This window comes from Ranitomeya variabilis, chromosome 3, assembly GCF_051348905.1.
Source record: "Ranitomeya variabilis isolate aRanVar5 chromosome 3, aRanVar5.hap1, whole genome shotgun sequence".
NCBI classification, from domain to species: Eukaryota; Metazoa; Chordata; class Amphibia; order Anura; family Dendrobatidae; genus Ranitomeya; species Ranitomeya variabilis.
The window spans coordinates 217489633-217516852 of NC_135234.1; the positions used below are offsets into that span (position 1 = coordinate 217489633).

Here is a 27220-nt window from a genome sequence, read left to right on the forward strand (position 1 = left end):
GGAGTGAAGCAATGCTGATACTGATTGGCCATAAGGATCGCGTAACAATGTTACGAGATCCCAGTAGAGCCACTGCCAGCACCAGAGGAGAGGATACGTTATTTTACTGGGAAGGAACAGGGATAGCCACTCTAAGAATAGGTCAACGACATAACTGAAAACCTTAAATTTCTGATGGCCCTATATACAAGAATAGAATTAATAAGTTTGTTTGGCCGACAGCTACCCCTAAAGCATAATAGCACCTTCCAGCCACGTTCACATGTTCAATAGTGAGGTTTTTCTCTCCGTTTTAGTAAGCCAAAATCAGGAGTGGGACAGTCAGAGAAAAAGTATAATAGAAACACGTCACCACTTCTGTATTTATCACCCACTCCTGGTGTTGGCTTACAAATACTGAGGTAACATACTAAAATATTAAATGTGTGAACATGACCTTATAGTCCATATTCCACTTACATGGGTGCAACTCTAACAGGGTCCACCCAGACCCTGTAGAACAAAGGGGCCAAAAAGTCCCTTTGCCCCATATGAAAAGACTATTACCATTAAAGACTTGTGATTGGGAGCCCAGTTTCATAGTTTGCAATGGAGCTCACAAGCTTCAAGCTGTGCCACTGTCCTAAGATGACAAGGGATCTCCTCTTGAAATCTCCATAAATTACCAGGGAAGACAAAAGAGTTGTTCAGTCTTAAACTACATGTCTAAACTCACTATGTGACTGCAAACTTCTGAATCCTCACTCCACAAGAACTGCGTGCTGTGAGGATTTTCTGGTGCTGGGAACGGACAGTTGAGTGACCTCAATATTTGATATGCATACTCCCAGCCACATTCCAAGTAGACCGTTTCCAACTTTGCTCAAAACACTTGCATTGAGGGAGGCCTCACATCTATTCAGAATGTGGCCAGGGGTAAGCGTATTACATATTTGTGGTTACATGACTGCCATTCCTGGCATCGGCACCAGATATCACTCACCGTCCGTAATGTGAAAACTACGATAAGATTGGACAACCCCTTTAAGAGGGTTGTTCAACACTGGACAAACCCTGCTCAATCATTTCAGGGGCCCAACAAAAAGTTAAACTAGTGTATTTTACCCTCAAAAGCACGGCGCAGCTATTCCCGACGTAAGGGGTATACGTGACTCATGACCGCCTTTACTGACTTAAATGCCTAACCTTAATTACCTACTGCATCTAATCTCTCGTAAACTGCCTTATCGTAAGATCCCCTCCTGAATAACGACATTACACCAGATTTGGATTAAATGGCCACAGCAGCCTTTAATTAAACATAAACACAACATGTAAACAATATCCCCCCAGGGAGTGGTGGTCCTCGAAGCTTCAAAAATAACCTTGCAGAAATTCAAATAGTGTACCTTGCCTCCAGGCTTAGTCTTGCCTCCAGCCGCTAAGCACCAGCTCGGAGGCAGATAATGACCAACCCGGCCAAACCAACCGATTACCAAATCCTTTAATCAGCCCCTCCACGGGCTGATCTACCACATCCACTCGCAATCCACTCCGGGGGAGTCCAGGACCACTAGAGGTCCCCTCCCTTAGAATCCGCCATTCCCCTCTTTCCACCAACTTCAAGGACCTCCCTCCCCCGCCTAACTGCTATGACAAAAATTTCTCCTTTCCCTTAAACAAAAACATAACCTTAAAATAAATAATAATAATAATAATTTTTATTTATATAACGCCAACATATTCCGCAGCGCTTTACAACTTATAGAGGGGACTTGTACAGACAATAGACATTACAGCATAACAGAAATCACAGTTCAAAACAGATACCAGGAGGAATGAGGGCCCTGCTCGCAAGCTTGCAACCTATGAGGAAAAGGGGAGACACGAGAGGTGGATGGTAACAATTGCTTTAGTTATTTGGACCAGCCATAGTGTAAGGCTCGGGTGTTCATGTAAAGCGGCATGAACCAGTTAACTGCCTAAGTATGTAGCAGTACAGACATAGAGTGCTATTAACTGCATAAAGTGTATGAGAACATGATGTGAGGAACCCGATTATGTGTTGTTTTTTTTTTGTTTTTTTTTTATTTAAATAGGCCACACAGGGATAGTTAGTTTAATGAGTTGAGGCGGCAGGCCAGTCTGAACAAATGAGTTTTTAGGGCACGCTTAAAACTGTGGGGATTGGGGATTAATTGTATTAACCTAGGTAGTGCATTCCAAAGAATCGGCGCAGCACGTGTAAAGTCTTGGAGACGGTAGTGGGAGGTTCTGATTATTGAGGATGCTAACCTGAGGTCATTAGCGGAGCGGAGGGCACGGGTAGGGTGGTAGACTGAGACCAGAGAGGAGATGTAGGGTGGTGCTGAGCCATGGATTGCTTTGTGGATGAGGGTAGTAGTTTTCTACTGGATTCTGGAGTGGATGGGTAGAAAGTGTAATGACTGGCACAAGGTAGAGGCATTGGTGTAACGGTTGGTGAGGAATATGATCCTGGCAGCAGCATTCAGGACAGATTGGAGCGGGGAGCGTTTGGTAAGAGGGAGGCCGATTAGTAGAGAGTTACAATAGTCCAGACGAGAATGAATAAGTGAGACAGTAAGAGTTTTTGCAGAGTCGAAAGTAAGAAAAGGGCGAATTCTAGAAATGTTTTTGAGATGCAGATAAGAAGAGCGAGCCAGTGATCGGATGTGGGGGGGGTGAATGAAAGCTCTGAATCAAGGATGACCCCAAGACAGCGGGCATGTTGCTTTGGAATAATGGTGGAACCGCACACAGAGATGGCAATGTCAGGCAAAGGTAGGTTAGTAGAGTGAGAGAACACGAGGAGTTCAGTTTTTGACAGGTTCAGTTTCAGATAGAGGGAGGACATGATGTTAGAGACAGCGGTAAGACAATCACTGGTGTTTTCTAAAAAGTTCGGCGTGATAACAGGAGCAGAAGTGTACAATTGGGTGTCGTCAGCATAGAGATGGTACTGGAAACCAAAATCTACTGATTGTTTGACCAATAGGGGCGGTATACAAAGAGAAGAGAAGGGGGCCTAGGACTGATCCTTGAGGAACCCCAACAGTAAGGGGAAGGTGAGAGGAGGAGGAACCAGCAAAACATACAGTGAAGGATCGGTCAGAGAGATAGGAGGAGAACCAAGAGAGAATGATGTCCTTGAGGCCGATGGAGCGGAAAATAGTGAGGAGGAGCTGATGATCCACAGTATCGAATGCTGCAGAGAGATCCAAGAGAATTAGCATGGAGTAGGGACCATTAGATTTAGCTGTTAGTAGGTCATTAGAGACTTTAGTGAGGGCAGTTTCAGTAGAGTGTAAAGAGCGGAAACCAGATTGAAGAGGGTCGAGAAGAGAGTCATCTGAGAGATAGCGGGTAAGACGGGAGTGGACCAGGCGTTCGAGGAGTTTAGAGATGAAGGGAAGATTAGAGACAGGTCTATAATTAGCGGCACAATTTTGGTCGAGGGAGGGTTTTTTAAGTAATGGATGTATGATGGCATGCTTAAATGAGGAGGGAAAAATACCGGAAGTGAGGGAAAGGTTGAATATTTTTGTTAGGCGAGAGGTGACAGTCGGGGAAAGGGACTGGAGGAGATGTGACGGAATGGGGTCACTGGTGCAAGTGGTCGGGCGAGAAGATGCAAGGAGCCTGCTTACTTCTTCATCTGTAACTGGTTCAAAGATCAGACCAGATCGTCAGCGCGGAGATCTGTGGTTGGGGCCTGCTCTCTTAGGTTGAGTAGGGACTGGAAAGTGTCAAAGAGACGTTTAGGGTTATTTGACAGTGAGGTGATGAGGGTGTTGAAATAGGTTTGTTTGGAGAGGTGAAGGGCAGAGTTGTATGTTTTTAGCATGAACTTATAATGGATGAAATATTCGGGTAGATTAGATTTTCTCCACAGACGTTCGGCGCACCAGGAGCACCGCTGCAGGAAACGTGTTTGCAGCGTGTGCCATGGTTGTCGCCGTCTGTGCCGAGTTGTCCTATGTATAGGAGGTGCAGCTTCATCCAGGGCACTTTGCAGGGTTTCATTGTAATGCTACAGAGCAGAATCAGGACATGAGATGGAGGAGATTGGGGCCAATGAGGACTGCAAGTTCTTCATAAGTTTCTGGGTGTTAATGACCTGTATGTTTCTATAAGTGTGGAAAGTGGGGGTGACCTGAGCAGGATGGCAGTTCTTGATAGAGAATGAAAGAAGGTTGTGGTCAGAGAGCGGGAGAGGGGAGTTTGTGAAATTGTCCACTGAGCAAAGCCGGGAGAAGACCAAGTCAAGGGAGTTTCCATCTTCATGTGTTGGAGAGTTAGTATGCTGCGAGAGGCCGAAAGAGGAGGTTAGAGATAAAAGGTGAGAAGCAGATGGGGAGAGGGGAGAAGCAATGGGAATGTTAAAATCACCCATGATAAAGGTGGGGGTGTCACAGGAGAGAACGTGTGGAAGCCAGGTGGCAATGCGATTAATAAACGCGATTAAACAAAATCGAAACAAGAAAAAGGGAGGGTGGGTGGGGATTTCAGCCACCTCCGGACCAGCAGGTGAGCATGGCAGTTGCTGAGGTGAAATCGTCAGTTTCTTATCCAAATCACCCCCTCAGTAAGCTCCCCCTGCTTGCTCCTCTCTGACTCATCCAAACCCCGCCCCCCCCCCCCCCCCCGTCCAAATTCAAAAGTACACAGCCCAAGCAAACTAATTAACCCCGACTTGCCCTTGCCCACCCTGAGGCTCTGCCATTCCTCGTGACCCCATCATGCTGGCCTCCCTTGAGGGCCAGGGGCCCAGTACGGCCTTTCCTTGACAAGCCACGTGACTTCTCTGGAAGAGAAACGCCAACATAGATAAAAGGATGTATCTGCAGAAGAAGAGTATAGAATTATTTGTACAGTATGGGGCCCTGAAGAGATTAAACTGGGGTTGTCCAGTAAGAGATTTTTCAAGACTTTAGTCATTGCCTGACATCGGCATAGCACATTTCAGAACATACTTTAAGTGTCAGAAATAAAGAACAATGAATAGCTAGCATATGCCTCATACATTGAGACATTCAATGAGTATGTTACATTAATCTGCTAAGGACATGTACATGACTGTAGAAAAAGAATGGAATCAGACTTTACAAAGTATCTTTTGCTGTAGGCTCAGATTTATATGCCCTAGAATGTACTGACTCCTTTTTTGAAGTCCTGAACAGTGAGCATGAATGTCTCCAAAAGACTGTACCAACATCATATTTATCTTCTCTCCTACGCTAAAGCATTATCAGTTTCTCATGGATAATATTCAAGGTCTAAATACGGCTGTTGAGTTGGGGTCAGGACACCCAAGGCTGGTCTGGACATTGTGACTTAATCATCGACCAGGCATGTTGGGTGTGCGAAATAGACCTTACAGAGAATGTCCATGAATCGGAAACAAAGGGGCCGATTCATTAGGTCTAGCATTCCATATGCCAATATTAATGACTGGTCGCTGGAGTACAATGCACCAAATTCATTAACCCGTCACCCCCAAAATGGAAGGTGAGCTAAGCCCACCGGCATCAGGGGCTTATCTACAGCATTCTGGAATGCTGTAGGTAAGCCCTCGATGTAACCTGAAAGAGGAGAAAAAGAGGTTATATTATACTCACCCAGGGGCGTTCCCCGCTGCAGTCCGGTCCGATGGGTGTCGCGGTCCGGTCCGATGGGTGTCGCGGTCCGGTCCGCGACGCCCACGGGTGAGTATATTCCAACCTCTTTTTTCCCCCATCTTTCAGGTTACATCGAGGCTTATCTACAGCATTCCAGAATGTAGATAAGCCACTGATGCCGGTAGGCTTAGCTCAACTTCCATTTTGGGGGTCACAGGTTCCCTTTAAGAGGCACATGTCACGTAACAAATGAATTAGGCGCATTTCTTAACTGACTGGTGTTGAATTGGAAGGGGGGGGGGCGTTGCCACACCTTATCCATAATCAGGGCCGGCGTTTGGGGCAGGCAAACACCTGGGGGCCCTACTCACAAAGGGGGCCCCCTGCGTCTGCAGCCCCTTTATGAAGTTTCCAGAGGGTGTACAGCAGTGAATAATGCTGTACATCCTCTGTAGTCCGAGGGTCTCTCCCAAACCCCCCCTCCAGCCCCTCTCTCTTTCTCCCTGCAGTCAGGTTACAAGTTGAGGGGGAGGGGCCCGATTACAGCACAGCAGACATAGGTCAGAGCCGGGCCAGGAAGATGCCTGCAGCCCTGTGTGTCCTCATCATGGCCGCTCCTAGCACTGTCCTGGGAATGGATCTGTACAAGTGAAGCCACAGAAGAGTGAGTGAGTGAGTGAGTGAGTGAGTGAGTGAGTGAGTGAGTGAGTGAGTGAGTGAGTGAGTGAGTGAGTGAGTGAGTGAGTGAGTGAGTGAGTGAGTGAGTGAAAATATATATATATATATATATATATATATATATATATATATATATATATATATATATATATATATATATATATATATATATATATATATATATATATATATATATACACACACACACAGAGTATATAGTCATTGTGTACACCTGGGGTGCATGCGAATATATGTAGTATATATTATATTTGTAACTATATGTGTGCAGTATATTGTGTATTAATATATATAAGCTGTATAAGTATGTGAGCATACTGTATATAAGCTGAATGTTTCCGTATTTATATAGTGCGTGTTTCTATATTTATAAAGTATATATAATGTGTGTACATGTATAGTGTGTATATGTGCTGCATATATAGTTCTGTAATTGTAGTGTCACTATAATAGGAATCAGTTAACCGTATTTTGCGGATTATACAACGCTCTGGATTTTTAGACGCACCCCAAATTTTAAGAAAAATAGGAAAAAAAAATGTGTCTTAATAAAATGGTGGTGCTTCTTATAATCCATGCATCTTATTGCTTACTGGGGTGTGGTGGCTGCGGTGAAGCAGGGTCGCTGCTGGAGAGTTGCTGATGGGCGTGTTTGGATGTGTTGCGCACCTCTGCGGGTGTATGTGCTGTGGGGGCTCTGCTGACATTTTGTAAAAGGCCAGAACCCCCGCAGTTTATGTATTTATTTTTACTCATTTACATAGCGCTATTAATTCCACAGCGCTTTACAGACATTAGTGGCACTGTCCCCAATGGGGCTCACAATCTAAATTCCTTATCTTTGGAATGTAGGAGGAAACTGGAGTACCCGGAGAAAATCCATGAAAACACGGGAAGGTCATACATAATCCTTGAAGATATTGTCCTTGGTGGAATTTGAACCCAGGACCCCAGCGCTACAAGGCTCCAGTGCTAACCACTGAGCCACCGTGCCGCCCCAGTTGCAAGGCATGGTTTCCTATGTGGTGTACTCCTGGGAAAATGAGACCCGAAGCGGTGCACCGCACATGCGATCACCCAGTCATCCCAGCCTGCATAGACCCTGGACCCTGCTCCACCGCGTCCGGTAAGGTATAACTGCATTATAACACGCACCCCCATTTTCCCCAAAGATTTTGGTTAAAAAAAGTGCATCTTATAATCCGAAAAATACGGTATGTCTGTGTCTTACATTAGGGCCTGTTCACACCGTCTTTCTTTACTGCTCCCGATGCGTTCTGCCTGAATCCTGTATAGAACCATAGATTGCAATGACAGGTATGGAGTTCAAATGAATTCCACATGTGATTTTTTTTTTTTTCTGAATGTGTCTGTCCCATCAGCCACAGAAAGGTGGACACTAAGGGTCCCTTTCCACTTGCGAGGAAAACGGATGCGTGCAATCCGATTAAAAATCGGATTGCACTCTGACCAATGTTATTTAATAGGTGGCTTTTCATTTGCGATTTTTTTCTCAGCCGAAATCGGACTGAGAAAAATCTGGATCGGCTGAGAAAAAAATCGCAGCATGCTGCGTATTGCTGCGATTCTCGGACGAGACTCGCCAATGCAAGTCAATGGGTGCGAGAAAAAAAATCGCACAGCACTCGCAACATGCGAGTTCTGTCCGATTATTACGCACCAGTGTCCTTTGAAAAGCCGGCAATTCAGTGCGGTGTACAGTAAAATCACACTGACAGGTTAGAATAGAGAAGATATATACACATAGAATAGGTATATATACATATATATATGTCAGTGAGACACCTATATATGTATATTTATATTTAATGCAGCGCTAGATAGCTTAAAAGCCTCTAATTCAATTGCCGGCTTTTTCCTTCTCCTTCACAAACCCGACATGATATCAGACATGGTTTACATACAGTAAACCATCTCATATCCCTTTTTTTATTACATATTCCTCTTCACTAATGTAACAAGTGTCTGTGTGCACAATTTGGGGGATCTAGCTATTAAATTAAAGGGTTAAATTGCGGAAAAACTTGGCGTGGGCTCCCGCGCAATTTTCTCCGCCAGAGTGGTAAAGCCAGTGACTGAGGGCAGATATTAATAGCCAGGAGAGGGTCCATGGTTATTGGCCCCCCCATAGCTAAAAACATCTGCCCCCAGCCACCCCAGAAAAGGCACATCTGGAAGATGCGCCTATTCTGGCACTTGGCCACTCTCTTCCCACTCCCTGTAGCGGTGGGATATGGGGTAATGAAGGGTTAATGCCACCTTGCTATTGGAAGGTGACATTAAGCCAGATTAATAATGGAGAGGCGTCAATTATTACACCTATCCATTATTAATCCAATTGTTGGAAAGGGTTAAAAAACACACACACACGATTAAAAAGTATTTTAATGAAATAAACACAGCGGTTGTTTTAATAATTTATTGCTCTCTCATTCCATTTTCATACCCTCGCTTGGCAAAACAATAAACACACAAGATACATACCCTCTCTGATGAACTGTCACGTCCCACGAAGTAATCCATCTGAAGGGGTTAACTAATATTACAGGCAGAGCTGCGATAATCCACTCGCTCGTACCTGTAATCCCCGGGTGCTGAAAGGAAAGCAGTGATCTGTACTTACATTCAGTCGCGGTGATGCGCCCCTGCTGGATGTTCTCATGAACTGCAGCCTGGGAACTTTTTCCCACGCTCCAGGTCATATGAGGACATCCACCAGGGGGCGCATCACCGCGATTGAAGGTAACTATAGGTCATTGACCTACATTTCCTTCAGTCGCGTTGATGCGCCCCCTGGTGGATGTCCTCATATGACCTGTAGCGTGGGAAAAAGTTCCCAGGCTGCAGTTCATGAGAACATCCAGCAGGGGCGCATCACCGCGACTGAATGTAAGTACAGATCACTGCTTTCCTTTCAGCACCCGGGGATTACAGGTACGAGCGAGTGGATTATCGCAGCTCTGCCTGTAATATTAGTTAACCCCTTCAGATGGATTACTTCGTGGGACGTGACAGTTCATCAGAGAGGGTATGTATCTTGTGTGTTTATTGTTTTGCCAAGCGAGGGTATGAAAATGGAATGAGAGAGCAATAAATTATTAAAACAACCGCTGTGTTTATTTCATTAAAATACTTTTTAATCACGTGTGTGTGTGTTTTTTTACCCTTTCAAACAATTGGATTAATAATGGATAGGTGTAATAATTGACGCCTCTCCATTATTAATCTGGCTTAATGTCACCTTCCAATAGCAAGGTGGCATTAACCCTTCATTACCCCATATCCCACCGCTACAGGGAGTGGGAAGAGAGTGGCCAAGTGCCAGAATAGGCGCATCTTCCAGATGTGCCTTTTCTGGGGTGGCTGGGGGCAGATGTTTTTAGCCACGGGGGGGCCAATAACCATGGACCCTCTCCTGGCTATTAATATCTGCCCTCAGTCACTGGCTTTACCACTCTGGCGGAGAAAATTGCGCGGGAGCCCACGCCAATTTTTCCCGCCATTTAACCCTTTATTTTAGCAGCTACAGCGGCCAAATTTTGCACATACACACTACTAACATTAGTAGTGTGGAATATGCAAAAAAAAAGGGGATATGAGATGGTTTACTGTATGTAAACCATGTCTCATATCCTGTCGGGTTTGTGAAGGAGAAGGAAAAAGCCGGCAATTGAATTAGAGGCTTTTATGCTATCTAGCGCTGCATTAAATATAAATATACATATATAGGTGTCTCACTGACATGTATATATGTATATATACACATTCTATGTGCATATATCTACTCTATTCTAACCTGTCAGTGTGATTTTACTGTACACAGCGCTGAATTGCCGGCTTTTCAAAGGACACTGGTGCGTAAAAAATCGGACAGCAATACGGATGTCATACTGATGTCATACGGATGGTGCGATTAAAAAATCGCATGGCACTCGCATAACACTCGCATGACACTCGCATGACAATCGCATACGTTCCATCCGTTTTTTCGGTCCAGATTACGGACCGTTTTTTATCTCGCAAGTGGAAAGGGACCCTTAGACGAAAAAACACACAGACTCTGAGGGGCATGTGCTCATGATCAGTAATTGCTGGGGGTTGGACATTGTGTACTTGAGCGGCATCCAGATGTTACAGCATAGTGGATGGGATCTCAAGAAACCCCATGCCCACTTTGCATCCATAGACGCCCGTGGCTCAGCAGCGGAGACGGACACACGGCTCATCTTTCCAGATCACTACATGTGTATTTATCTTGCGGAAACGCAATAAATGTCACCCGTACAATGTATTGGATGCAGTGAATCCGCATGGTTCAGTGGTCACATATGGACGTGTGCTGCATCCAAAGCACTGCCAATTCCTGATTGTGTGCACCTACCCTAAGAAAATCAGTCAATTTAAGAAAAAAAATAAATTCCTTTGATCTCTGCTTGTGTCGGTGCAGTCTGTGGCCCAGTCAGGAATATATGTGAATCCTATCTTAGGGGGATTCAGGCAGAGCACCCGGATGCACGCAGGAGCGCAGTGGGAACAGGGCTTAATAAACTATTGTATGGAATAGTGCAGTCTACCATACTGCCGACAGACAGACACTTTTTTCCTTTTTTTATAAATCTGTTGCGGTCGTCTTTCAGCGTTTCTTTAACTATTCAAAATGAATGGGACACAAAAATGCAAGAGAAAAGGCTGTACAAACGCTGAATATTTCCTGCCAACACTGTAGATCAATCCACAGCAAAAATGGTGGGTTGGAACCAACACTACAGAGGTTTTCTGAAAATGTAAAAATAATTAGCATGAAATTATAAATTACCCGCGGCTCCAGCACTGATGCTTTGGGGGTCTCTGCCAGTCTCAGCACTGGGCTGCAGTGGTTTTGCGGCTCCAGGGGTCTCCGCCACTGTCAGCACTGGGCTGCAGGGGTCTGGTGGCTTCACCTTATATTATAGCTGCAAAGTGAATAATAACCATCAGGGACCACAAACCATCGGCCACAGAGCCAGAGGGGATTTAGTAGAGTAGTTTGGGGGACATGCAAGACTTTTTTTTTTTTAATCTCATTGTATTCTGCTGATTGTGAGGTAGGATGTAGAAAAATATGGCAATTCTGCTGTTTTCTATTATGTGACTGCATAGCCCCCTTCACACAACCCATCATATTTTTCAGATGCCACGTGTGCCCTATTTGACCTCTGGTGCTGCACTCATGTCCATGTTTTCCCAGCACCACAGATGACAAGGGCCAATACAAGTCTATGAGTAAGTCTATGAGTCTGTGCAGTAGCGTAGCTACCGGGGGGGCCAGAGGGTGCGGGCGCCTGGTGCTCTGAGGGGGCCCACCAGGAGCTACGCTACTGTAACTGTAAACGCTACTGTAACTGATACAATTACATTCTGTGGAAGAGAAGGGAGAATCGATCTCCCTGCTCTGCCGCCCGGCATGGGACCCCTGAGCAGGCGGGGGGGCCCGGTGCCAGCAGTGGGCCCCCCATCCGTCATCGAAAGATCAGTTGTACCGGCATTTAGCCAATACAGCTGATCGCATCGATGGGAGAAGGAGCGCAGCGCTCCTTCTCCCATCATCCCTGTCAGTGTCGGCGTCTCACGTCGCCGAGACTGACAGCGGGCACGATGACGTCACTGCCTGGCGCCCGCTGTCAGGAGATCAGAGGGAGCAGCGCAGGAACCAGGATGAAGAGAGGTATTTATTTAATTTTTTTTTTTAATGGGTGCTGCTGCCTTATTACAGTGTCTGCCTATGGGGGTGCTGCCTCATTACAGGGTCTGCCTATGGGGGTGCTGCTATATGCTATAGAGTCTGCCTATGGGGAGTGCATTATACTATATTGTGGACTATTTGGTGCATTAGGCTACTGTATATGGAGGCTATCAAGGGGGCCATCATACAGTGTGTAGATTACAGAGTGGGGGGTCATTATACATTGTTGGAGCCATCAGTTTGGGGGCTACTAAGGAGTCAGTATACTGTGTGGGTGCATTATACTGTGTATAAGAGAGCATCATGCTGTGTATAGGGGAGCTGCACAGGGGGAGACTCGGGACTTCATTAAATGTAAAGTGGGCACTTATTGTTATAGGGGAACTCAGGTTACTGTGGCTATCAAAGGGGCACACAGGGCATTATTACTTTCTAGGGGCAAAATATGGGCACTGTTTTCTAGGGCACTTGCCCCCGGCATCACTATATTGTAGAGAGTTGCTTTAGAATTTAGAGTGCACAGAGAACCGCACAGCAGGTGCAGTAATAGGGTCACATACGGCAGCAGCGGCTCAGTATTGGGGTAGCAGGTGCAGTAATAGGGTCACATACGGCAGCAGCGGCTCAGTATTGGGGTAGCAGGTGCAGTAATGAGGTCTCATACGGCAGTAGTGGCTCAGTATTGGGGTGTCAGGTGCAGTAAGGGTCACATATGGCAGCAGCAGCTCAGTATTGGGGTAGCAGGTGCAGTAATAGGGTCACATACGGCAGCAGCGGCTCAGTATTGGGGTAGCAGGTGCAGTAATAGGGTCACATACGGCAGCAGCGGCTCAGAATTGGAGTATCAGCAGGATGAGGAGTTTGTGCAGGTTGGGAGTAGATGGTGATGGGGCTGGAATATGAGAAGTTAATATGTCTTTATTGTATTCTCTGCAGACGAGTTGTAGCTGGAAAAAGTCGTCATGTCAGTCTGGGTCAGATGGAAAAGACGGGAAAAATGAACAATTCCATCAGAAAGAACGTCAGCGGCAAGTCATTATCTGTAACTGTGCTGTGATCTCTTATATGTTCTGTAGGACTGGTATCTACCACTGACCATATGGCGGTAATATCAATATTGGTCTTTATATAGAGATTGCATGTAGGATAGCTGCGGAGACACCATCACGTGTTTCTCAACGCAAGCAGTGAATAGCCAGACCTTTCCCCGGGAAGGAACAACCACGGGAAGGGCAGCATCCAATAAAGGAAAACATCCAATACAGGAAAACCACCTATGCCAAGCATGGTATCCATCCACAGACAGCTGTTTCGGGGTGTTTACCCCTCATCAGTGTGGAGTAGGAATCTGGCTTGCGTTGAGAAACACGTGATGGTGTCTCCGCAGCTATCCTACATGAATTTGCATATTTCCCATAAGGGATGGGGGCAGTGTTCTGGATCACTGCGTTGAGAAACACGTGATGGTGTCTCCGCGGTGTTGGATGTTTTGGCCTCCGAGGCCAATCATCTGTTCCTTTATATAGAGATTATCTTCAGTAACAGCGCGGTCATCTGCTGAGGTTCTCCTCCAGTATTAGGGCGCGTCACCGAGTTGTAATCAAGGTTACCTGGTTAGGGGCCCACTCAGACGTTTCGCCCTTCCTGAACCAAAACCCTAGCTATGCCTCTGAGTCTGTGTAAACATGCCGTGCATGTGCTGTCCGTGTGCCATCTGTGTTTAACATGGAAAGTATATGAGAAGCTTTGTAATTTCATTTCCATTAACCATAAATGAAAAAACACGGATGGCACACTGATTGAAAACAGTGGTGACACCGATATCGGTATAACATGTACGTGTTTTTATATGGACATGGGGACCCCCCCCCCCACTTAGAATTTTGCCTAGGGCCCCAATTTGTCTAAAACTGGCCTTGTCCATAATACACCCATATTGACATAGCTGGTCAGTACAGGGGTGAAATTTCAAACGTCGAAACATTTTTATTAAAATAAGAAAGTGATTCAAACCTTTGCTTGACATCAGGTCTGTAGCTTGTGCAATTTTATGTTATTTTAATCCTTTTAAGCTGGATAACATATGAGAAGTTATCAAGATGGTGTAAGGTAAATCATGATACATTTCTATGCTACTGATGGACCACAGGTTATCACACTGGTTTCCAAATGTATCGGTTTATTTTCCTACACGGTGCATACGCAGATAGCTAATGTTCTTGATATTATATTACGGAGCCTAAGGCTACGTTCCCACGATGAGTATTTGATGTTGCTGTTTTTTTGTACATCAGGTCATTTTACCCTGAATTATAGAAAATCACATCACAATGGGCATGAGATATCCAAGTCCCATCCATTCGTTGGAACTGTAAAATGCTGCGCACACTCATTGCGTACTCACATAGCAAGAAGAAATTTAATGTCTGCTTGTGACCGGCGGTGACGTATTTAAGGTTACCGTAGATAACACAGCCGCTTTCTCAAGCTCTGACTGGCGTGGTGAACGGTCACGTTACCGATATGACCACTCACCAAACCATCCAGATTGTCATGGGAATTAAACATTTTCGGTGGAAAGGTGAGAGAGTATAACTTTGCTTTTTTTGTTTTTTGGAGAATAAATGGGCAAAAAGAGTCAGAGTGTTTATTTAAATTAAAGGACTTGACTTTGTCTTTACTAACCCTGTAGTCAAATTTAATAATGGAGGGGTCTAATAAATGCCTCCATTACTAACTCCTGGGCTTCATGCTAATGAACATAAAAACAACTAACATCAACCCCCACAACTATTATCAGACTTGCCACTGCAATTAGGAGGCTAAGGGTCCCTTTCCACATGCGAGGCACAAGTCCGTATCTCGCATGTGGAAACCAAGCTCTGGCGCCGGCACTTTGGAGCGGAGCTGTGCAGCTCCATGTGTTCCTATGCGGCCGCACGCTCCGCTCTGGAGTGCCGGCTCCACAGCTTGGTTTCCACATGCGAGATACGGACGTGTGCCTCGCATGTGGAAATGAGCCCTAAGGGTCCCTTTCCACTTGCAAGAGAAAAAACGGTCCGTAATCTGGACCGAAAAAACGAATGTAGAGTATGCAATTGTCATGCGATTGTCATGCGAGTGTTATGCGAGTGCAATGCGATTTTTAATCGCACCATCCGTTTTACATCCGTATGACATCCGTATGCAATCCGTTTTTTTTCTCTGCAACTATTTTTATACAGTCATTTACAGGACCATTTTACAGTGTTCTATGCCACAGAATGGTAATGTATCCGTAAAAAAAACGGACGGAATACGGATGGTCCGTATTCCATCCGTTTTTTTTCACGCACCCATTGACTTGCATTGGCGAGTCTCGTCCGAGACTCGCAGCAAATCGCAGCATGCTGCGATTTTTTTCTCAGCCGATCCAGATTTTTCTCAGTCCGATTTCGGCTGAGGAAAAAAAAAAAAAAAAAATAGCAAATGAAAAGACACCTATTAAATAACATTTTTTATCGGATTGCACTCGTCCTTTTTCCTCGCAAGTGGAAATGAGCCCTAAGAGGCAGAATTGGTGCATCTACTGGATGCAACATTTCTGGGGAGGAAAAGGATCTTAGTGTGGGAGGGGGCCAATATCCATAACCCCTTCCAAGGCTATTAATATCAGCCTACAGCTCTCTGTTTAGCCTTAACTGGTTAATAAATATAGGGGGATCCCGAGTTTTTTTTTTTTTTTTTTTTAGGGATAACTATAATTAGTAAAGGCTAAGCAAACTATTATTAATAGCTTGGGAACCTTTATGGCCATTGGCCCCTTCACAGAATATTATGATCATCCCCTAGTTGTTGGTTTTCCCCTCAGCTGGTCATTAAAATTAAGGGGGACCTCCAAGCCATTTCTATTATGTTCCTCATTGCTGTCAATCTCTATCTTTAAATACCCATAATACATAAAACTCTTTATGAGGCTAAGTTCCCATATTGCGTTTTTTTGCTGTGTTTTTTTCTGCAGCAAAACTTACTCTCGCCAGTAAGAAAATTGCTGCAAAAAAAAAAAAATACAAAAAAAGTGGGCAGATCATGGTCCTGAATTCTCATGTGAATATGTTGCATCATGTTGCATACTGTAGGGGGTAAGACTAGATTCAGCAGATGTTTTGCCAAGTTTCCACAATAAATACAAGTGTTACATGAAAATTTGACACAATTTCACCCTATACATTCAAGGAAAGTCAACAGGATTTCATCTCAACCGCCCAATTAATTAACATTGGCCATAGTGCCATCTTTGTGAGATCAGTTCTTTTCACCGTCGGCACTCAGTGAACATACCCCAACAATGATCTGTAGGCTAGGTGCAAACAAGCAGATTTTTGGTATTGGTAGGAGAAAAAAAAAAATTGCTTCAATTATGATAATCACGCACTGATCAGAGTAAGATCAGCATATGATCACCGCGCTATCTGATTTTCTTGGATGTGCTCCATCCTCTCCATTCTGTAGGTCCATGAAAATCAGACCACGTTCAGTTGTCATCTGATGTGTCCTACGCGCTCATTGACCTGCATATCAGAGTGTGGTTCGAAAATTGGATCAAACTCGAGTATGCAGCAATGTTTTTCCCAGGACAGTGTCTAAGGAACATTGATCCGATGTTTTGGCGGATCATACTCTGACCGATAATACGGCCACGTGAATGAGCCTGTACACACATCCATTTTAAAAACCGATCTGAGTGTCCGGACCGTGAGACTCTGAGTATGTCCTATTCTGATCCATTTTGTGAATCAGACTCAGCCATTAAAGTCTGTTGGGATCTGTATAAAAAAAAAAACACACCACCAACAAGGAAGACACTTTGTATTTCAGAGTCCTATCAACTTTTAACTGATCCCTTGCTAAGAGACAAAAGAAAAAAAAAAAAGTTCATCAGTCTACCTGCCCCAGTGGGGAAAAAGGACGAGAAAATAAAGTGGGCGCATTTATGAATGATGCCATCTGATGGGAGAGAGATAAAGCATGAAGGGGGTTTTTCTCTACTCGGACAACCCCTTCTCAATCACTAAGTTCTCCCTTATAAAGTACCAGCTATACACTCACATCCGATGCAGGCGCCATTCCAGTAGTGTCTGCACTGGCTCTCCCGGAGGTAAAAGCAGCAGCTCTTGATGGCCAATTTGGTCAAAGAACGGTAGAACGATGCGGTCGCTAACTTGTTGCAGGGCCCCTGGGTGACCATGTCATGTGAACCTCGGAAGAGCCATGAGCCAGTACCAACACAGCTGGAATGGCACCTGTACAGGAGCGGAGTATAGCGGTTATTTTATAATAAAGGGAACCTAGTGATCAAAAAGGGTGTTGTCCGAAAAGGAAACAAGTCCTTTAATGGGGGAGAAGGTGGGATGGTTAGGAAGAGGGAGGAAATAATAGGTATTGTTTTCTTGGATGCATGTGTAAACACAGCTTTAGACTCTCAGACCAGCGTTACTTGATTCAGGTTTCCACCATGGCGTGTGATCCGAGAAAAAAAAAAAAAATTATATCAAAATTATACACATCTGAAAAGATCTTTTCCTGCAGATGTGAACAGGACCTTTGCTTTCCGGCTCTTGTGAAGGCTTAGTAGGCTTCTAGCCTGGATTCTCCTACTGTAAATATGCTCAGTGCCAAGCCCAGCGATGAACTGAAGATGAAGGCGAGTGCCACAAGTGACGTGGCCAGTGTACAAGCATATGGCAAACAGAAAAAAAGTCAGCACTTTTCTACAGTCTGTAAACCTTTAGCAAACCTAATCCTTGTGACAACTATGATAAGCGTTTCCCCATATCTGCTGAGAAAACAATATCACAGGCAAATAAAGTGAAGGCATTCAGCATGTACAAGGCAAGTTATAATGTCTGCAGAATAGAAAATAGATCATCTCAGCCTGATAATATCTCGTGCACATTACACAGGCAGGTGGCAAGAATTCACTTACTCTATGGAATGCAGACATTTTGTATGGTATCCATTGTGCATGTGTTAGATTGCCGAAAAAAGACTTTCCAGTGCAGAAATATATGTATTTTATACTATATTAGGCCCAGAGACGTCCCATATAATTACACAGCAGGGTCTGACATGGACGATACAAAGCGCTTTCAAATAAAGGTGGACGATTGAGTTTCGAGAAAACGTGTTTCGGATTATAAAGTCACCAGCTCATGGGTAAGGAATGGAAGATAAGCTCTGCGGGCCGCCTTACTTGTCTTTTTGCCAGATAGTTACACAAGATCTGCCTGCGGGTTTCTAAATCATTCCTTTATACAACATTCCATCATTTAATAGGACGGGTGTATTCCTGCCAGCGTACGTCAGTGGACGACAGTGACACCATAACTTATAAGGCTCCCATTCACTCCCAAAACAACAACTTTTGTGTTATCGCTTTCAGATTGGTGGCGATTGGAGTGTCATGGAAGATACAGTGAGCATACAACATAACACCACAAACTAGAAAAACAAATACACGAGACTGTGATGTTTACCTATAGAAATTTATAAGTCTGGAGATAAATATTAGCTTTTTTCTGAACGCCTTTATCAGTAAGGGCTCATTAGACAAATGGTTTTCTCACGGATAGAAGTGTATCTATCGGTCTATGGGTCTGTTCATGTGCCAGTATATTTTTGGGGACTGAATGGTCTGCGCAAGATCAGAGACTTGTCCGCTTTTGATCCAAGTCTCAGATATAATAATATATATTATGGATGGCACTCCTACTGTTTGCCTTGAGAAGTTATTTTTTCATCCAGGAAAAGCAAACTAAATGGGTAAAAACTGAAGACTTTTTTTCTTTGCATGTGAGAAAAACCACCAACGTCTGATCGAGCCCTTTACTGGTTATTGATCGCTGTACGGAGCCTTTTTCAGGTAAAACAGCTACTTAAAGGGAGCAAAAGATCAGAAACAAAGAAGGAAAGGAATCAAGTTTTGACAGTGTCAAAAAACGTACCTAAAGTGCTGCTCCAGCACACACAGGGTTAATCCAGACACCGCCTGCTCTCACACAGCTAACAATCTGCCTCATAGACATAAGGATAGAGTTTGTTTCCTTCCAGCACAGGACTACAATGCTGAGACACTGTGGTTTCACTTCTCAGAAATGACTTTTGCTAAGAAATGAAGCAATCTGGTGAAGGCCATGTTGGGAAGGAGCTTCCATGGTCTGCAGTCCATTATGTCTATAGGTGACACAGAAAGTGTTACTTATTAACTCACCGCTGCCAGGATCAGGAGCTATAGGCTTAGTAAAAGGGCTTGTGCCTCCTCCAGAAGATCCTCAGGAGAAGAAATCCTTTCCTAGAACTCTCAGGCTCCTTTCTGCGTCCTTCCGAAATCAAGAACACAGGTTAAAACTCACCTGTCTGTCCCTCCCTCCATAACCTGCTCATGGAGGGGGCGGACAGTCAGACTGCTGCAGCCAATCACACCCCTCCAGCCTGGACCTGCTGCATGTGCAGGTACATCAGGAATGCTGCAGGGAGTTAACCCATTGCAGCCCGGGACCTGGTTTAATGGGCTGTTAAAGAGCCTTGTTTAAATAAGTACAAGTTGTGATCACACAACATCTATAGAGTGGACTCCCCCAAGTCTAATAAAGACATCTCCTCCCACCACACCCACAAGTACAGTACACACAGTACATCAAAGTCCGGTTATAGGGCAGCTAATGTGAACTTTACCATCTAGCTAACATTCATAGGTGCCCTAATATAATAGTCCGGTACACCACCCCGCACAAAGTGCATGAGTGAAGGTCACCATAGACATTAGATATTGTAGTGAGAGCTGGACAATTTCTAAGGGTCTGCTAATTGTCTCATGTCACCTTTTTGGTAGTGTTTTATATTAGGTTTTTTTTTTTGCAATTTTTTGTCCTATTTTTTGCTGTAGCTCCTATCTCCCCTTCCTCCGAGAGCCATAGCTTTTTTTTCGTTCCCATGATGAGCTTTTGATGTTGCAGATTTTCTCTACCATTACTGCACCTATTAGGTAAATTAGGTTATTGTGTTTTTTCATTGATTTTTTAGTGCTTTTTTTACTTGCATTTATAATGCATTGCTTTTTTTTTTAATCTCTTGCTGTGATGTAATGTTTTACATAAAGCCGCTTTGTTTTTGGTTCTTCCTACTATTTGGCTCTGACCAAAATTAATTGATACAGTCATGTGCTGATTACATGCATTTTTGATACATTTACGCAGTAGAAACGTTCTAAAAACGTCTGTGTTTCTTACCTACAGAGAAAAATTGACTTGCTGCGGTTTTGAAACACGCAGCTCAGTTTATGGTGAGAATAAAAAGCACAGAGGGCATGAGATTTTTATAAATGTCATCCAATTTGCTGGAATTTTAATACACTGATGCAACGAAAATACGCAGCGTCAACATTTTTTGTGCAGTTTTGTGCAGCATCAAAAACTCACCAAAATTCATCGTGGGAACTAAATCTTAGGCCGGGGTCACACTGGCGAGTGCAATGAGAGAAACTCGCGCGAGTCTTTCGCCTCAATACCGGGACCAGAGAGTGCGGGTACATGTACTTCTATGCAGCTGAATGCTCTGGTCCTGAGTGCCGGCGGCAGTGCCGGCCTGCCGGGTATTGAGGCGAGAGACTCGCGTGAGTTTCTCGCATTGCACTCGCAAGTGTGACCCCGGCCTTACAGTGTTTACCATACAGGTCAATTTATTTTCTAATTTCATAGATTGCACTTTTAAATATGTTGTGATGCCAAATATCATTCGTAGTCGCCTACGCTCCTGTTCCCATGTGAACAGAAGGACACGGCTGCAAAAGGTGCACAAATGGATTCTACTTGAATGACGTTTGTCTCATTTTAATGAAAGGTTCCATCAGGGTCATGTCCGAATCCTGTTTTTCTGGACAGACGGAAGCCATCAAACCATTACTGAATAAAGTATGTACCTAGCCTTAATGAATTTGTTAAATATTGTCTGCGCACCAGGAAATTAAATCTAAACAAACTTTGAGCAATAATTCACTGTCTAATCCAATTGAAATAATAAAACAACCGTTTTAATAAAAAATAACTTTTAACAGTAATCCCATTAAAACTGAGAAAAAACATCTAACAAAAAATGATGATAGATGTTAAATACAAACACTAGATGAAAAGACTACCAAGGGCATGGGGTAATAGATAGTAAATACCATATAACCTAAATTTATAAAGGTATAATGTGGTATAATATGGTGTCCCTATAGATCAGGGGTGGAGATTCATTTTCCTGAGGGGCTACATGAGAGACCTTGCACCCCTGTTTAACTCTCTAAGGCCGGGGTCAGACTAACATATGACATCCGTTGCGAGAGCATCAGATGCAATATGCTACTGACCCTCGGCTCCTGCTCGCAGCAGAGCAAGAGCCGAGTGTTATGGGTCTGTGCTCCGAGCCTCTCGCACAGAGAGGATCGGAGCACTGCTGCGGAGGAGGCAGAGAAACTAATTTCTCTATCTCCTCCATTGCCGGCGTATATCGCACATCACTCGGATGATATCTGAGTGATGTGCGCTGTGTCACTCGCACCCATAGGCTTATATGGGTGTGAGTGCGCCAAGTCTCGGCCAAGTGTTGGTGACAGTCGCAGCATGCTGCGATTTCACTAGCACATACAATACGGCTAAAGAAAAAAACAGTGATGGGAGCTGCCCCATAGATGAATACTGGTCCAAATGCTATGCTATGTTTTATCTCAGAGCACTCGTCCGTATTCCTGGCACATGTGACCCCGGCCTTCATGAAGCGATCAATAGCGACCAAAGCATTTAGAAGGCTGGAGAGGGAGGCTCCCGATCAGCACCCCCACAATGAAATCACAGACTGCCAATGGAAGTCATGGCAACTGGAGGTCTGCCAGCTATGATGGCCTGTTAGACCATGAAGGAGTATGGTCTAAAAGAAGTTTTGCCAGTGTAAGGCCGGCGTCACACTCAGCGTATGAAAATGTGGTCCGTTTTTTACGGCTGTAATACGCAGAAATGTTCTCAAAATAGTGATCCGTATGTCATCCGTAGGCAGGGTGTGGCAGCGTATTTTGCGCATGTCATCCTCCGTATGTAATCCGTATGGCATCCGTACTGTGAGATTTTCTTGCAGGCTTGCAAAACCGACATCTAATGGATTTATGGGCTCAAATGTTCGTTAAAACATATATACAGTCTATATACACTCACTGGCCACTTTATTAGGTACACCTGTCCAACTTCTTGTTAACACTTACAGTAATTTCTAATCAGCCAATCACATGGCGGCAACTCAGTGCATTTAGGCATGTAGACATGGTCAAGACAATCTCCTGCAGTTCAAACCGAGCATCAGTATGGGGAAGAAAGGTGATTTGAGTGCCTTTGAACGTGGCATGGTTGTTGGTGCCAGAAGGGCTGGTCTGAGTATTTCAGAAACTGCTGATCTACTGGGATTTTCACGCACAACCATCTCTAGGGTTTACAGAGAATGGTCCGAAAAAGAAAAAAAATCCAGTGAGCGGCAGTTCTGTGGGCGGAAATGCCTTGTTGATGCCAGAGGTCAGAGGAGAATGGGCAGACTGGTTCGAGCTGATAGAAAGGCAACAGTGACTCAAATCGCCACCCGTTACAACCAAGGTAGGCCTAAGAGCATCTCTGAACGCACAGTGCATCGAACTTTGAGGCAGATGGGCTACAGCAGCAGAAGACCACACCGGGTACCACTCCTTTCAGCTAAGAACAGGAAACTGAGGCTACAATTTGTACAAGCTCATCGAAATTGGACAGTAGAAGATTGGAAAAACGTTGCTTGGTCTGATGAGTCTCGATTTCTGCTGCGACATTCGGATGGTAGGGTCAGAATTTGGCGTAAACAACATGAAAGCATGGATCCATCCTGCCTTGTATGGAGCATCTTTGGGATGTGCAGCCGACAAATCTGCGGCAACTGTGTGATGCCATCATGTCAATATGGACCAAAATCTCTGAGGAATGCTTCCAGCACCTTGTTGAATCTATGCCACGAAGAATTGAGGCAGTTCTGAAGGCAAAAGGGGGTCCAACCCGTTACTAGCATGGTGTACCTAATAAAGTGGCCGGTGAGTGTATATATATATATATATATATGTCATTGAGACACACATATATATACACTCACCGGCCACTTTATTAGGTACACCATGCTAGTAACGGGTTGGACCCCCTTTTGCCTTCAGAACTGCCTCAATTCTTCGTGGCATTGATTCAACAAGGTGCTGGAAGCATTCCTCAGAGATTTTGGTCCATATTGACATGATGGCATCACACAGTTGCCGCAGATTTGTCGGCTGCACATCCCAAAGATGCTCCATACAAGGCAGGATGGATCCATGCTTTCATGTTGTTTACGCCAAATTCTGACCCTACCATCCGAATGTCGCAGCAGAAATCGAGACTCATCAGACCAAGCAACGTTTTTCCAATCTTCTACTGTCCAATTTCGATGAGCTTGTACAAATTGTAGCCTCAGTTTCCTGTTCTTAGCTGAAAGGAGTGGTACCCGGTGTGGTCTTCTGCTGCTGTAGCCCATCTGCCTCAAAGTTCGACGCACTGTGCGTTCAGAGATGCTCTTAGGCCTACCTTGGTTGTAACGGGTGGCGATTTGAGTCACTGTTGCCTTTCTATCAGCTCGAACCAGTCTGCCCATTCTCCTCTGACCTCTGGCATCAACAAGGCATTTCCGCCCACAGAACTGCCGCTCACTGGATTTTTTTTCTTTTTCGGACCATTCTCTGTAAACCCTAGAGATGGTTGTGCGTGAAAATCCCAGTAGATCAGCAGTTTCTGAAATACTCAGACCAGCCCTTCTGGCACCAACAACCATGCCACGTTCAAAGGCACTCAAATCACCTTTCTTTCCCATACTGATGCTCGGTTTGAACTGCAGGAGATTGTCTTGACCATGTCTACATGCCTAAATGCACTGAGTTGCCGCCATGTGATTGGCTGATTAGAAATTAAGTGTTAACAAGAAGTTGGACAGGTGTACCTAATAAAGTGGCCGGTGAGTGTATATATACTGTATTTATATTTAATTCAGCGCGAGATAGCAGAAAAGCCGGTAATTCAATTGCCGGCTTTTCTTATCTCCTTTACAAGCCCGACATGATATGTGTGATGCTGTAAGAATCTGGCTGCACTCGGATGTCACCCGAGTGCAGTCCTATTGAGGGTGTCGATTCAAACAGGGAAAAACGGAGAGTGGACCCACTGGACCGTGACGACAAACCCCTCTCAGACGAGCTGACCAGGTGGACCGCCCCCTATACAGGGAGAGTTAGGGGCAGGCCCGTGAGGGACTATCGCCACGGAAGCTGGAGGGTCGACTGAGATCAGACGGGAACAAAGCAGGCACAAAGGGAAAGAGGGAACAGAAAGGAACTACTGAGACGAGGGAGAAGAAGGGAACTGTTGTGAATTCTGCTTTTGGGCTCCCTCCGATGGTTGTAGGTGGTAATGCAGTTGCCCCTGAGTTGCAGTCCTGGTCAGGTGTATCTGCTGATTGCAGTTCTGACTGGGGTATTTAGGCGTGCAGGATTCATTAGTCCTTGCCAGTTGTCCATGGTTGTTGGGAGGTTTTGGTCCTGGTTTGGTTCCTTCTGCCTTCTGCTAAATCAGCAAAGATAAGTGTCTGGTTTTCTTTCTGTGGCACACATGCTGTGTGCTTAATAATTCTGTGCTATTCAGTGTTTTTTGTCCAGCTTAGATTGTGTCAGTATTTTCTCAGTCTTGTTGGATTCTCTGGAGTGGCAGATATACATTCCATGTCTTTAGTTAGATTGTGGAACTTTTTGTATTATCTGCTGCTGATATTTTTGGAAGGGTTTTAATACTGACCGCTTAGTATTCTGTCCTATCTTTCCCTATTTAGCTAGAGTGGCCTCTTTTGCTGAATCCTGTTTTCTGCCTGCGTGTGTCTTTCCTCTCCTACTCACAGTCAATATTCGTGGGGGGCTGCCTATCCTTTGAGGTTCTGCTCTGAGGCAAGGTGGTATTCCTATTTCTATCTATAGGGGTATTTAGTCCTCCGGCTGTGTCGAGGTGTCTAGGGTTTGTTAGGCACACCCCACGGCTACTTCTAGTTGCGGTGTTAGTTCAGGTTTTGCGGTCAGTACAGTTTCCACCTACTCCAGAGAAAGTTCATGCGGCTCCAAAGTCACCGGATCATAACAGTACAACTGGCCAATAATGAGCTAAATGCATCTCAGAAGAAGGGAAGAAAGGTGTTGAGTCATTTTTTTTTCTGCAGTTTGCTTTGCCTTTTCTTCCCTCTTTTTCTCTGGGTGGCTAAGGAGTCTTGTGTTAGCATGGATGTTTAGGAATTAGCTTCTCGTGTAGACCAGCTTGCTGCTAGGGTACAGGGAATTTCTGATTATATTGTTCAGACTCCTGTTTTAGAGCCGAAGATTCCTACTCCTGATTTGTTTTTTGGTGACAGGTCCAAATTTTTAGTTTTAAAAACAACTGTAAACTGTTTTTTGCTTTGAGACCTCGATCCTCTGGGGATTCTATTCAGCAGGTTAAAATCATCATTTCCCTGCTGCGTGGTGATCCACAGGATTGGGCATTTTCCCTGGAATCTGGGAATCCGGCTTTGCTTAATGTAGATTCCTTTTTTCAAGCTTTAGGACTATTATATGATGAACCTAATTCTGTGGATCAAGCGGAGAAGACCTTGTTGGCCCTATCTCAGGGTCAAGAGGCGGCAGAATTGTATTGTCAGAAATTTAGAAAATGGTCTGTGTTGACTAAATGGAATGATGATGCTTTGGCTGCAATTTTCAGAAAGGGTCTTTCTGAATCCATTAAAGATGTTATGGTGGGGTTTCCCACGCCTGTCGGTCTGAGTGATTCTATGTCTTTGGCCATTCAGATTGATCGTCGCTTGCGGGAGCGCAGAACTGTGCGCGCTGTGGCGTTGTCCTCAGAGCAGAGTCCTGAGCCAATGCAGTGTGATAAGATTCTGTCTAGGACAGAACGACAAGGACTCAGACGTCAGAGTAGGTTGTGTTATTATTGTGGCGACGCTTCTCATGTCATTTCAGTCTGCCCTAAACGGACAAAGAGGATCGCTATTTCATTTACCATCAGTACTGTACAACCTAAATTTCTGTTATCGGTGTCCTTGATCTGCTCATTGTCATCATTTTCTCTGTCTTGGCATTTGTGGATTCAGGCGCCGCTTTGAACTTAGTGGACCTTGAGTTTGCCAGGCGTTGTGGTTTCCCCTTGCAGCCCTTGCAGAACCTTATTCCTTTAAGGGGCATTGATGCTACACCTTTGGCTAAAAATAACCATCAGTTTTGGACACAGGTGACCATGCGCATGGCGCCAGCCCATCAGGAAGATTGTCGATTTCTGGTATTGCATAATTTACATGATGCTATCGTGCTGGGTTTTCCGTGGTTGCAGGTACATAATCCTGTGTTGGATTGTAAGTCTATGTCTGTGACTAGTTGGGGTTGTCAGGGGGTTCATAATGATGTTCCTTTAATGTCCTTCTCCTCTTCTTCCTCTTCCAAAATTCCAGAGTTTTTGTCCGATTTTCAGGATGTATTCGATGAGCCCAAGTCCAGTTCTCTTCCACCGCACAGGGACTGTGATTGTGCTATTGATTTGATTCCAGGCTGTAAGTTTCCTAAGGGCCGACTCTTCAACCTGTCTGTGCCTGAACATACCGCTATGCGGAGTTATGTTAAAGAGTCTTTGGAGAAAGGGCATATTCGGCCATCTTCTTCACCGATGGGAGCGGGATTTTTTTTTGTTGCTAAGAAGGATGGCTCCTTGAGACCCTGTATTGATTATCGCCTCTTGAATAAGATCACGGTCAAGTTTCAATACCCTTTACCTTTGCTTTCCGATTTGTTTGCTAGGATTAAGGGGGCTAATTGGTTTACGAAGATTGCCCTTCGGGGGGCGTATAATCTTGTTCGTATTAAGCAGGGTGATGAATGGAAAACTGCATTCAATACGCCCGAAGGCCATTTTGAATACCTTGTGATGCCGTTCGGGCTCACTAATGCTCCATCTGTTTTTCAATCTTTCATGCATGATATCTTCCGGACTTATATTGATAAATTCTTGATTGTATATTTGGACGATATTTT

The 27220-nt window shown here is 44.6% G+C and overlaps 1 protein-coding gene across 2 annotated transcripts in view; it reads right to left on the minus strand.

The window, feature by feature from the left end:
• The window catches only part of C3H1orf116 (chromosome 3 C1orf116 homolog), a 43723-nt gene extending 24235 nt beyond the window's left edge, over positions 1 to 19488 (minus strand). The window contains exon 1 of one of the 2 annotated variants that reach the window (XM_077295175.1): positions 19307 to 19488. The gene's annotated coding sequence lies outside the window, so the exon portion shown is untranslated. Of the gene's footprint in view, positions 1 to 19040; positions 19262 to 19306 lie in introns of those variants that run through there. The other variant, XM_077295176.1, reaches the window with a different exon arrangement.
• Between the last annotated feature and the right edge of the window lie 7732 nt (positions 19489 to 27220).